Below are 9,552 nucleotides of genomic sequence, written 5' to 3'. Positions count from 1 at the left end.
TAAGTGGGGTCGAAGAGAACCAGTCAGAATGACTGAAGTGATGCCTAAACCAAAAACCTATGTCTTCGAGTGAAGACTATGAGAGCGAATCTTGTCCAGAGTCGGACAAGTCAGCTTTGCTTGTAGCCCAAGTAAAGTTGCCGTGTGAGTTTGAAATCTGACCGTTGGGACACGTGTCAGTTCCTTAGTGACCCAGGGTCATTTCGGACAAATCAGGTCGGGTTGCCAAGTGGCTATAAATAGCCCACCCCCTACAACCATAAATGGTTGGCTGCTCAGATTGAAAGTACGGCTTTTGTCGTTTGAGAGCAACCCACCTCGAAGCCTTTGAGAGAGAATTCCCTGCGAGGATAAAGCCCTAACCACCCAGAGCCAGAGAGAATTGGGCATCACTTAAGTCTTCTTGTCTATGTGATCTGAAGACTTATTACACTTGAGGACTGTGCATCCTCCAGCCGGTTAGGCGTCGCGTTCTGAGCATCCAAGAGACATTGTGGATTGCCGGTGAACGAAGTCTGTGAAGGTTTGGGAGTCTACCTTGAAGACTTACCAGAGTAATTGGGCGAGGTCTATGTGACCTTAGCTCAAGGAGAATACGGTGAGGATTGGGTGTCCTGAGCTGCGTATTCAGGACTGGGTGTCCGGGACTGTGTGTCCTAAGGTTTAAATACCTAGCCGCTCCAACCAGACGTACAGTTGTCACAGCAACTGGAACTGATCCAACAAATCATTGTCTTCAACGAGTCACTGGTTTCATCTTCACTTCACTTTACTTACTGTTCCTCCTTGTGAAGTCATTGTATGTTTGCTCTATTATTTGTCTTCACTGAGTGACTGCGTGTTCTGTTTGGATTCACAATATCTTCCTACCTGATCCTTACTACCTAGCTGCTATTAGTCTTTGTGCTTTCACTTCATTGAATACTTGAATATGGTTTGCCTAGTGTAGTCTACCTTCCGCTGCATGGTAATAGGTTTAATTTTATCGTTTGTCTTCAAAACTCCCATGTTCTGAAGACTTTCATAAAAATCGCCTATTCACCCCCCTCTAGTCGATATAACGCACTTTCAGTCGTCGACTGGGCGGAAGCACAGGTGTTCGTTTGCTACGAGGAGTGCGGCCCACGCCTCCATGGGAGCGCGGCGTGCATGGGACGAAGAACCGGCCGGGGTCAGCAATGGAGTGGCAGTGCGGTCGTCCTGCCGTACCAAAGGATGCGGCGAAGACGCTTGCTGGTTGTTGATAACCCACAAGTATAGAGGATCGCAACAGTTTTCGAGGGTAGAGTATTCAACCCAAATTTATTGATTTGACACAAGGGGAGCCAAAGAATATTCTCAAGTATTAGCAGTTGAGTTGTCAATTCAACCACACCTGGAAACTTAATATCTGCATAAAAGTGTTTAGTAGCAAAGTAATATGATAGTAGTGGTAGCGGTAGCAAAAGGTAATGATAGAAAAAGTAATGTTTTTGGTATTTTGTAGTGATGATAGCAATAGCAACGGAAAATTAAATAAGCGAATAAACAATATATGGAAAGCTCGTAGGCAATGGATCGGTGATAGAGAATTATGCCGGACGCGGTTCATCATGTAACAGTCATAACCTAGGGTGACACAGAACTATCTCCAATTCATCAATGTAATGTAGGCATGTATTCCGAATATAGTCATACGTGCTTATGGAAAAGAACTTGCATGACATCTTTTGTCCTACCCTCCCGTGGCAGTGGGGTCCTAGCGGAAACTAAGGGATATTAAGGCCTCCTTTTAATAGAGTACCGGACCAAAACAGTAACACATAGTGAATACATGAACTCCTCAAACTACGGTCATCACCGGTAAGTATCCCGATTATTGTCACTTCGGGGTTAACGGATCATAACACATAATAGGTGACTATAGACTTGCAAGATAGGATCAAGAACTCTCATATATTGAAGAAAACATAATAGGTTCAGATATGAAATCATGGCACTCGGGCCCTAGTGTCAAGCATTAAACATAGCAAAGTCATAGCAACATCAATCTCAGAACATAGTGGATACTAGGGATCAAACCCTAACAAAACTAACTCGATTACATGATAAATCTCATCCAACCCATCACCGCCCAGCAAGCCTACGATGGAATTACTCACACACGGCGGTGAGCATCATGAAATTGGTGATGGAGGAAGGTTGATGATGACGATGGCGACGGATTCCCCTCTCCGGAGCCCCGAACGGACTCCAGATCAGCCCTCCCGAGAGGTTTTAGGGCTTCGCGGCGGCTCCGTATCGTAAAACGCGATGAATCTTTCTCTCTGATTTTTTTTCTCCCCGAAAGCAAGTATATAGAGTTGGACTTGAGGTCGGAGGAGCTCCAGGGGGCCCATGAGGTAGGGGGCGCGTCCTAGGGGGGCAGGCGCGCCCCCCACCCTCGTGGACAGGTGGTGGGCCCCATGGTCTTCATCTTTCGCAAGGATTTTTTATTATTTCCAAAAAGAGGTTCCATGAAGTTTCAGGTCATTCCGAGAACTTTTGTTTCTGCACATAAATAACACTGAGGGAGTCCTGGATTAGGGGGTCTCTGGACAGCCGGACTATATCCTTTGGACGGACTATTGGACTATGAAGATACAAGATTGAAGACTTCGTCCCGTGTTCGGATGGGACTCTACTTGGCGTGGAAGGCAAGCTAGGCAATACGGATATGTATATCTCCTCCTTTGTAACCGACCTTGTGTAACCTTAGCCCCCTCCGGTTTCTATATAAACCGGAGGGTTTTAGTCCGTAGGACAACATACACTCATACCATAGGCTAGCTTCTAGGGTTTAGCCTCTCCGATCTTGTGGTAGATCAACTCTTGTAATACCCATATTATCAAGTATAATCAAGCCGGACGTAGGGTTTTACCTCCATCAAGAGGGCCCGAACCTGGGTAAAACATCGTGTCCCCTGTCTCCTGTTACCATCCGCCTTAGACGCACAGTTCGGGACCCCCTACCCGAGATCCGCCGGTTTTGACACCGACATTGGTGCTTTCATTTAGAGTTCCTCTGTGTCGTCGCCGTTAGGCTTGATGGCTCCTACGATCATCGATAGCGATGCAGTCCAGGGCGATACTTTTCTCCCCGGACAGATCTTTGTATTCGGCGGCTCCGCACTGCGGGCCAACTCACTTGGCCATCTGGAGCAGATCGAGAGTTACGCCCCTGGCCGTCAGGTCAGGTTTGGAAGCTTAAACTACACGGTAGATATCCGCGGATTCTTGATCTCCGACGGATTCGAGCCGTTGCCTAGTGCGCCACATGGCCATGATGGCGTGATTTAGCTCTGCCATCGGACAGTGTCCAGGAGATCGCACTGGCAACCGCTCTGACCCTCAATTCGGAGCCAGCTGCGCCATCCATGGGTGGGTGGATAGACCCCGCCACGGAGGCCGTATCCTCAGCGGCGATCGAGCCGAATATCGACCTTACCCTTCACGAGAGCCGTGATGCCGAACTACCGGATTCTTCCCCGGCCACGGACTCCGAACCGCCTGCGGCCGTGCCTATCGAATCCGATTGGGCGCCGATCATGGAGTTTACCTCCGCGGATATCCTTCAGCACTCGCCCTTCGGCGATGTACTGAACTCATTAAGGTCTCTCTCCTTGTCAGGAGAGTCCTGGCCGAACCATGTCCGGCAGGATTGGGGTATGGATGACGAAGAAATTCGCCACCCACCCACCACCCACTTAGTAGCCACTGTCGACGATTTGACCGACATGCTCGACCTCGACTCTGAAGACATCGACGGTATGGACGACGATGCAGGAAACAAACAGGAACCACCGCCCATAGGGCACTGGACGCCCACCTCATCATATGATGTATACATGGTGGACACACCCAAAGAAAACGACGACGAGGAACGGAAGGACGCAATGAAGGGTTGTTCCCTCGAGAAGCAGTCAAACCGGCGACGTAAGCACCGCTCCAAATCCCGCCTCGCCAGAAACAACGGTCACATAGACCCAGCGATAGAGCAGGGTGAACCATCGCCTGACCAGGGCAACACGGAGAATCAAACTGAACAACCCGACTCTGTCGAAGATAACAGTCCGAACGATATCACACCGGACAGGCGCCCGGAGCAACAGAATGCCCATCAAAGGCTTGTTGCCACTGCGAGGAGTCTGAAAAAGCAGAAGCAAAGGCTCAGGACTGTGCAAGACACACTCAGAATCAGATGGAGTGAAGTACTCAACACTGCAGCGAAGTACGGTGGTAATCGCCACACCAAGAGCTACCCGAAGCGAAAGTTGCTACCTGAATTTGACGAGGAGGCCTTAGATCCTCCGCAATTAGAAAATAAAACGGCCATCCGGTCAGATAGACGACCTTGCGACCAATATAAAGCGGCAAACGACGCCGCACATAAGCCAGTACGCGATCCACGCGAGGGCTCGCATCAAAAGGACGGCGCAACCAGATCCATATACGGGCGACGCAAGCGCGCTCCAGTATGCAATACAACACAACAAATATCCGAACACCACGGTACACCCAAATACATGGGTGCCGCACACCCCCTATGTTTCACCAATGAGGTGCTGGACCATGAATTTCCAGAGGGATTCAAACCCGTAAACATAGAGGCGTACGACGGAACAACAGACCCTGGGGTCTGGATTGAGGACTATATCCTCCATATCCACATGGCTTGAGGAGACGATCTCCACGCCATTAAGTACTTACCCCTCAAACTCAAAGGGCCAGCTCGGCACTGGCTTAAAAGCCTCCCCGAAAACTTCATTGGAAGCTGGGAAGAGCTCGAAGACGCCTTTCGGGCAAATTTTCAAGGGACCTATGTCCGACCACCGGATGCAGACGATTTAAGTCATATAACTCAACAGCCCGGAGAGTCAGCCCGAAAGCTTTGGAACAGGTTCCTCACTAAGAAGAACCAAATAGTAGATTGTCCGGACGCCGAAGCCTTAGCAGCTTTCAAGCACAGCGTTCGAGACGAATGGCTCGCCAGACACCTCGGCCAAGAAAAGCCGAGAACAATGGCAGCATTAACAAGCCTCATGACCCGATTTTGCGCGGGCGAGGATAGCTGGTTAGCCCGATGCAGCACCAGCGACCCAAGTACATCCGAAGTCAGGGACGGAAACGGGAAATCACGACGCAGCAAAAACAAGCGCCGGAATAAAGAAGACAGCCAAAGAGCATGGCGGTAAACGCCAGATTCAGAAGCTCTCGGCCAGGTCAGCAAAAGCCGCCCCCCAAAGGCAACAGAGACGAAATGTCCAGCCTAAACAAAATTCTGGACCAAATATGTCAGATCCATAGTACCCTCGGCAAACCTGCAAATCATACCCATAGAGAATGTTGGGTCTTCAAGCAGTCCGGCAAGCTCAACGCCGAACATAAGGGGCATGATACACCAAGCGAAGACGAGGACGAGCCTCACAAGCAAAGCACTGGGGAACAGAAGAAATTCCCACCAGTAGTGAAAGTGCATTATATCGACTAGAGGGGGGTGAATAGGCGATTTTTATGAAAGTCTTCAAAACATGGGAGTTTCGAAGACAAACGATAGAAATAAATCTATTACCATGCAGCGGAAGGTAGACTACACTACGCAAACCATAGTCAAGTATTCAATGAAGTGAAAGCACAATGACCAATAGCAGCTAGATAGTAAGGATCAGGTAGGAAGATATTATGAAGCCAAACGGAACACGTAGTCAGTCAGTGAAGACAAAAGATAGTGCAATCATACAATGACTTCACAAGGACCAACAGTAAGTAAAGGGAAGGGAAGGATGAAACCAGTGACTCGTTGAAGAAAATGATTTGTTGGACCAGTTCCAGTTGATGTGACAACTGTACGTCTGGTTAGGGCGGCTAGGTATTTAAACCTGAGGACACACAGTCCCGGACACCCAGTCCTGAACACGCAGCTCAGGACACCCAGTCCTCACCGTATTCCCCTTGAGCTAAGGTCACACAGACCTCGCCCAATCACTCTGGTAAGTCTTCAAGTTAGACTCCCAAACCTTCACAGACTTCGTTCACAAGTGATCCACAATGTCTCTTGGATGCTCATAACGCGACGCCTAACCGGCTGGAGGATTCACAGTCCTCAAGTGTAATAAGTCTTCAGATCACACAGACAAGAAGACTTAAGTGATGCCTTAACACTCTTTAGCTCTGGGTGGTTAGGGCTTTATCCTTGCAAGGAATTCTCTCTCAAAGGCTTCGAGGTGGGTTGCTCTCAAATGACAAAAGCCGTACTCTAACTCTGAGCAGCCAACCGTTTATGGTTGTAGGGGTGGGCTATTTATAGCCACTGGGCAACCCGACCTGATTTGTCCGAAATGACCCTAGGTCACTAAGGAACTGACACGTGTTCCAATGGTCAGATTTCAAACACACACGGCAACTTTACTTGGGCTACAAGCAAAGCTGACTTGTCCGACTCTGGACAAGATTCGCTCTCATAGTCTTCACTCGAAGACATAGGTTTTGGTTAAGCATCACTTCAGTCATTCTGACTGGTTCTCTTGGACCCCACTTAACAGTACGGTGGTTCCTATGACTCAACAAAGAAGAAAAAGAACTACGAAAGACCTAAGTCTTCGAGCTCCATAGGCTTCATGCGATGTCTTCTCTTGTCATAGACTTCAATGTGAATATCTTCATATACCACCTTTGACATCAGTGTCTTCATACATTTTTAGGGGTCATCTCTGGTAGGAAAACTAAATCAATGAGGGACTTCTACCTGTGTTATCCTGCAATTCTCACAAACACATTAGTCCCTCAACTAGGTTTGTCGTCAATACTCCAAAACCAACTAGGGGTGGCACTAGATGCACTTACAATCTCCCCCTTTTTGGTGATTGATGACAAACTAGTTGAAGTTTTCAACGGGGAATATAATATGTGAAATTGTAAAGGATAAGGAATTGTCTTCATAAGCTGTGAGGGCTCCCCCTGAAGATGTGCATATAAGTAATTTGCTTTTGGAATGCAAATGCACATGGCAGGTTGTGCTTGTGGAGATCCTCTTCAACTTATGATGACAATCCACTATGCATGTGAAGGTATGTGAAGATAATGACATGCATAATGGAAAATGGACGTCTGCAAAATGATCTAAGTGCGGAATTTATCGTCGCATATGCGGAATTTATCATCGCATCACAAAGTGGCAAATAAGTAGCAGACGACCATCGAGTTTAGGCGTTACAACTCGAAGAATCAAAAGTATCAAAACGAGAGTTGTAAACACGAGGCAAAATATAAAGCAACCGCCCATGTGGACCCGCTTGAAGACTATCAAACTCATATGCTTCTCCCCCTTTTGTCAGTAAGGACCAAAGAGGTTTGAAGACATAGAGCATCTACTCATTCCCATGAAGAGTAGGTGAAGCAGCAGGGTCGTCGGTGGTGTTCGGCGGTGCAGAAGAACTTGGAGCAGTGTCGAAGCGTGCTGAAGGAGGTGGCGGTGAAGTAGGATCGTCTTCGTCGTCGATCACTCTGGCATTCACAGTTACAGCAGAGGAAGAGAACTCAGAGTCTTCAAGAGATGGAGTTCGTCACAGCACTACCCTTCGAGGAGGTGTGGAGTCAAACTTGAAGCGTTCAGAGAAGCCATCTTCTTGAAGATCATCTTCAGAGTTCATAAGCGTCAGCCCTTTCCATGTGCGTTGAGAGGTTTCATGGGCAACAAAGGCATTCTTGGTGGCAAGATTGCGAATGCGGTTGACATCCACCAAGAGGCTTTGCATTTGGCGCTTCAGCCAGTCATGATGCCTATCCTGTTTCTGATGAAGAGCCACCAGAAGCTCTCGGTCATTAAGGACACGAGTGTGCTTCTTGGGTCGTTGGGCAATTGTGCTATCGGTGGCTTCAGTAAAGGCAGGATGTGGTGCACGTGTAGTTCCAGCCAACGGATAAACACGAGTGACTGCTTCAACTCCTTCAATGTTCCGAGAAAAGGTTTGATGCTCCGCATTCTAAAGACTAAGAGGCTCCTTGGCAGGCTCAGGATAAATGGCTTCAACGGACATATCCACATCAGGCAGAAAGATCCGATGATTGCGAGCAGATGGCTGATATGAGATAGCGGAGTGGAGTTTAATCAGCCGCATTATCCATGGAGCGTAGAACTTCAAGCCAAATAGATCAGAGCCTGATGCAGCAAGTTGGCGGATGAAGAAGTCCTGTGCATTGAAGCATTTGCCATGAAGAATATAGAAGACCAAAGTATTCATTGCACCTTCCAGCTTGGCATGTGGAGAATGTCCTTTGATGGGCCAGAGAGTTCGCCTTATGATGTGATAAATAGTCCGTGGCAGATACTCAAGGTCTTCAACAAGGAATTCCTTAGGATATGTAGCATCTTGTGGCAATGGCTTCATCATACTGAGCATCTGACTCATGTTTGGTTCAGGCTTCTGAAAGATGCTCTCCATAGCTTCATTGTGAAGCTGACAGCCAGGTTCGTAGAGATCGCCAGGAGTGGACAGACCAGCGAGCTCAATGATATCAAAGGCTTTGGCTTCGTGATGAACATTTCCTGTCATCCACTCCAGGACCCAAGTCTTCGGATCTCTGTTGTACCCACAGATGTGAAGTGTGGCATAGAATTGAAGCAGCAACTCTTCATTCTAGTGCTCTTGGTCGGTGACAAACGGCAACAGTCCAACCTCTTTGAAGCAATCCAGAGCTTCTTCCAGACAGGGCAGACCAGCTATTGCTTCGATATCAAGACGCTTATGTGGGAAGATGCGACCTTGATTGTACAGAATGCAGGAGTAATAGCTTCACTGCGGATAGCTCCAGAACCGATCAGAAGATATTCTTTCCCTTGAGTAGGGGTTCTTGGAGCTATTGAAGAAGGTGTTGTCTGCTTTGAAGCCATTGACATTGAAGGATCCAGGTGCTGATGCAGGACCTGGAAACCTGGGCAATCTTGGGATTGGCTTCTGTACCTGAGGCCTGTGCTCAACATGATAGTCAAACTGAGGACCAGCAGCAGGCGCAGGAACAGAAGCAGTAGTATCATTGGCTTCGCTGACTTCTGGTGCTTTTGTTGGTGTAGGCTCCACATTGGCTTCAGCCATGACAGAGTCAGTGGCTTCATTGGTGTTGGTGGTGGCAGCCTCACGATTCTCAACCTCCACTTGATGAGCTGGAGGGTCGGTCATAGTCACGTTCTCCTTGAGAACAGCTTCTTGGTGAGACGGGGGTGTAGGAACTCTTGGGGTTTCTTCTTCATCGGCTGATGCAGCCGGAATGCCTTCAGCAGATTTAGCTTCAGACTCGGAGACTGGAGGCCTTGGTTCTTTGCGAAGCCTGCGTAACGCTGGCGACGCCTGTGAAGTTGGAGTTGGCTGGGCCTCAAAGTCATCTTCCTCTTGTGCTTGTGGGTGATCAGCCCATGATGCATCCTGAGCAATTGGCGTCAGAGGACGACCAATGCTGATGAGTTTGCTGTGCGTTAGCACAGGCGATGATACCTGTTGGTGCTCGAGCTGAGGAAGAACTGCATCTTCTTGAGGAAAG

Source organism: Triticum urartu, chromosome 1, assembly GCF_003073215.2.
Source record: "Triticum urartu cultivar G1812 chromosome 1, Tu2.1, whole genome shotgun sequence".
In the NCBI taxonomy this organism is placed as follows: Eukaryota; Viridiplantae; Streptophyta; class Magnoliopsida; order Poales; family Poaceae; genus Triticum; species Triticum urartu.
This window is presented reverse-complemented; position numbering follows the sequence as displayed.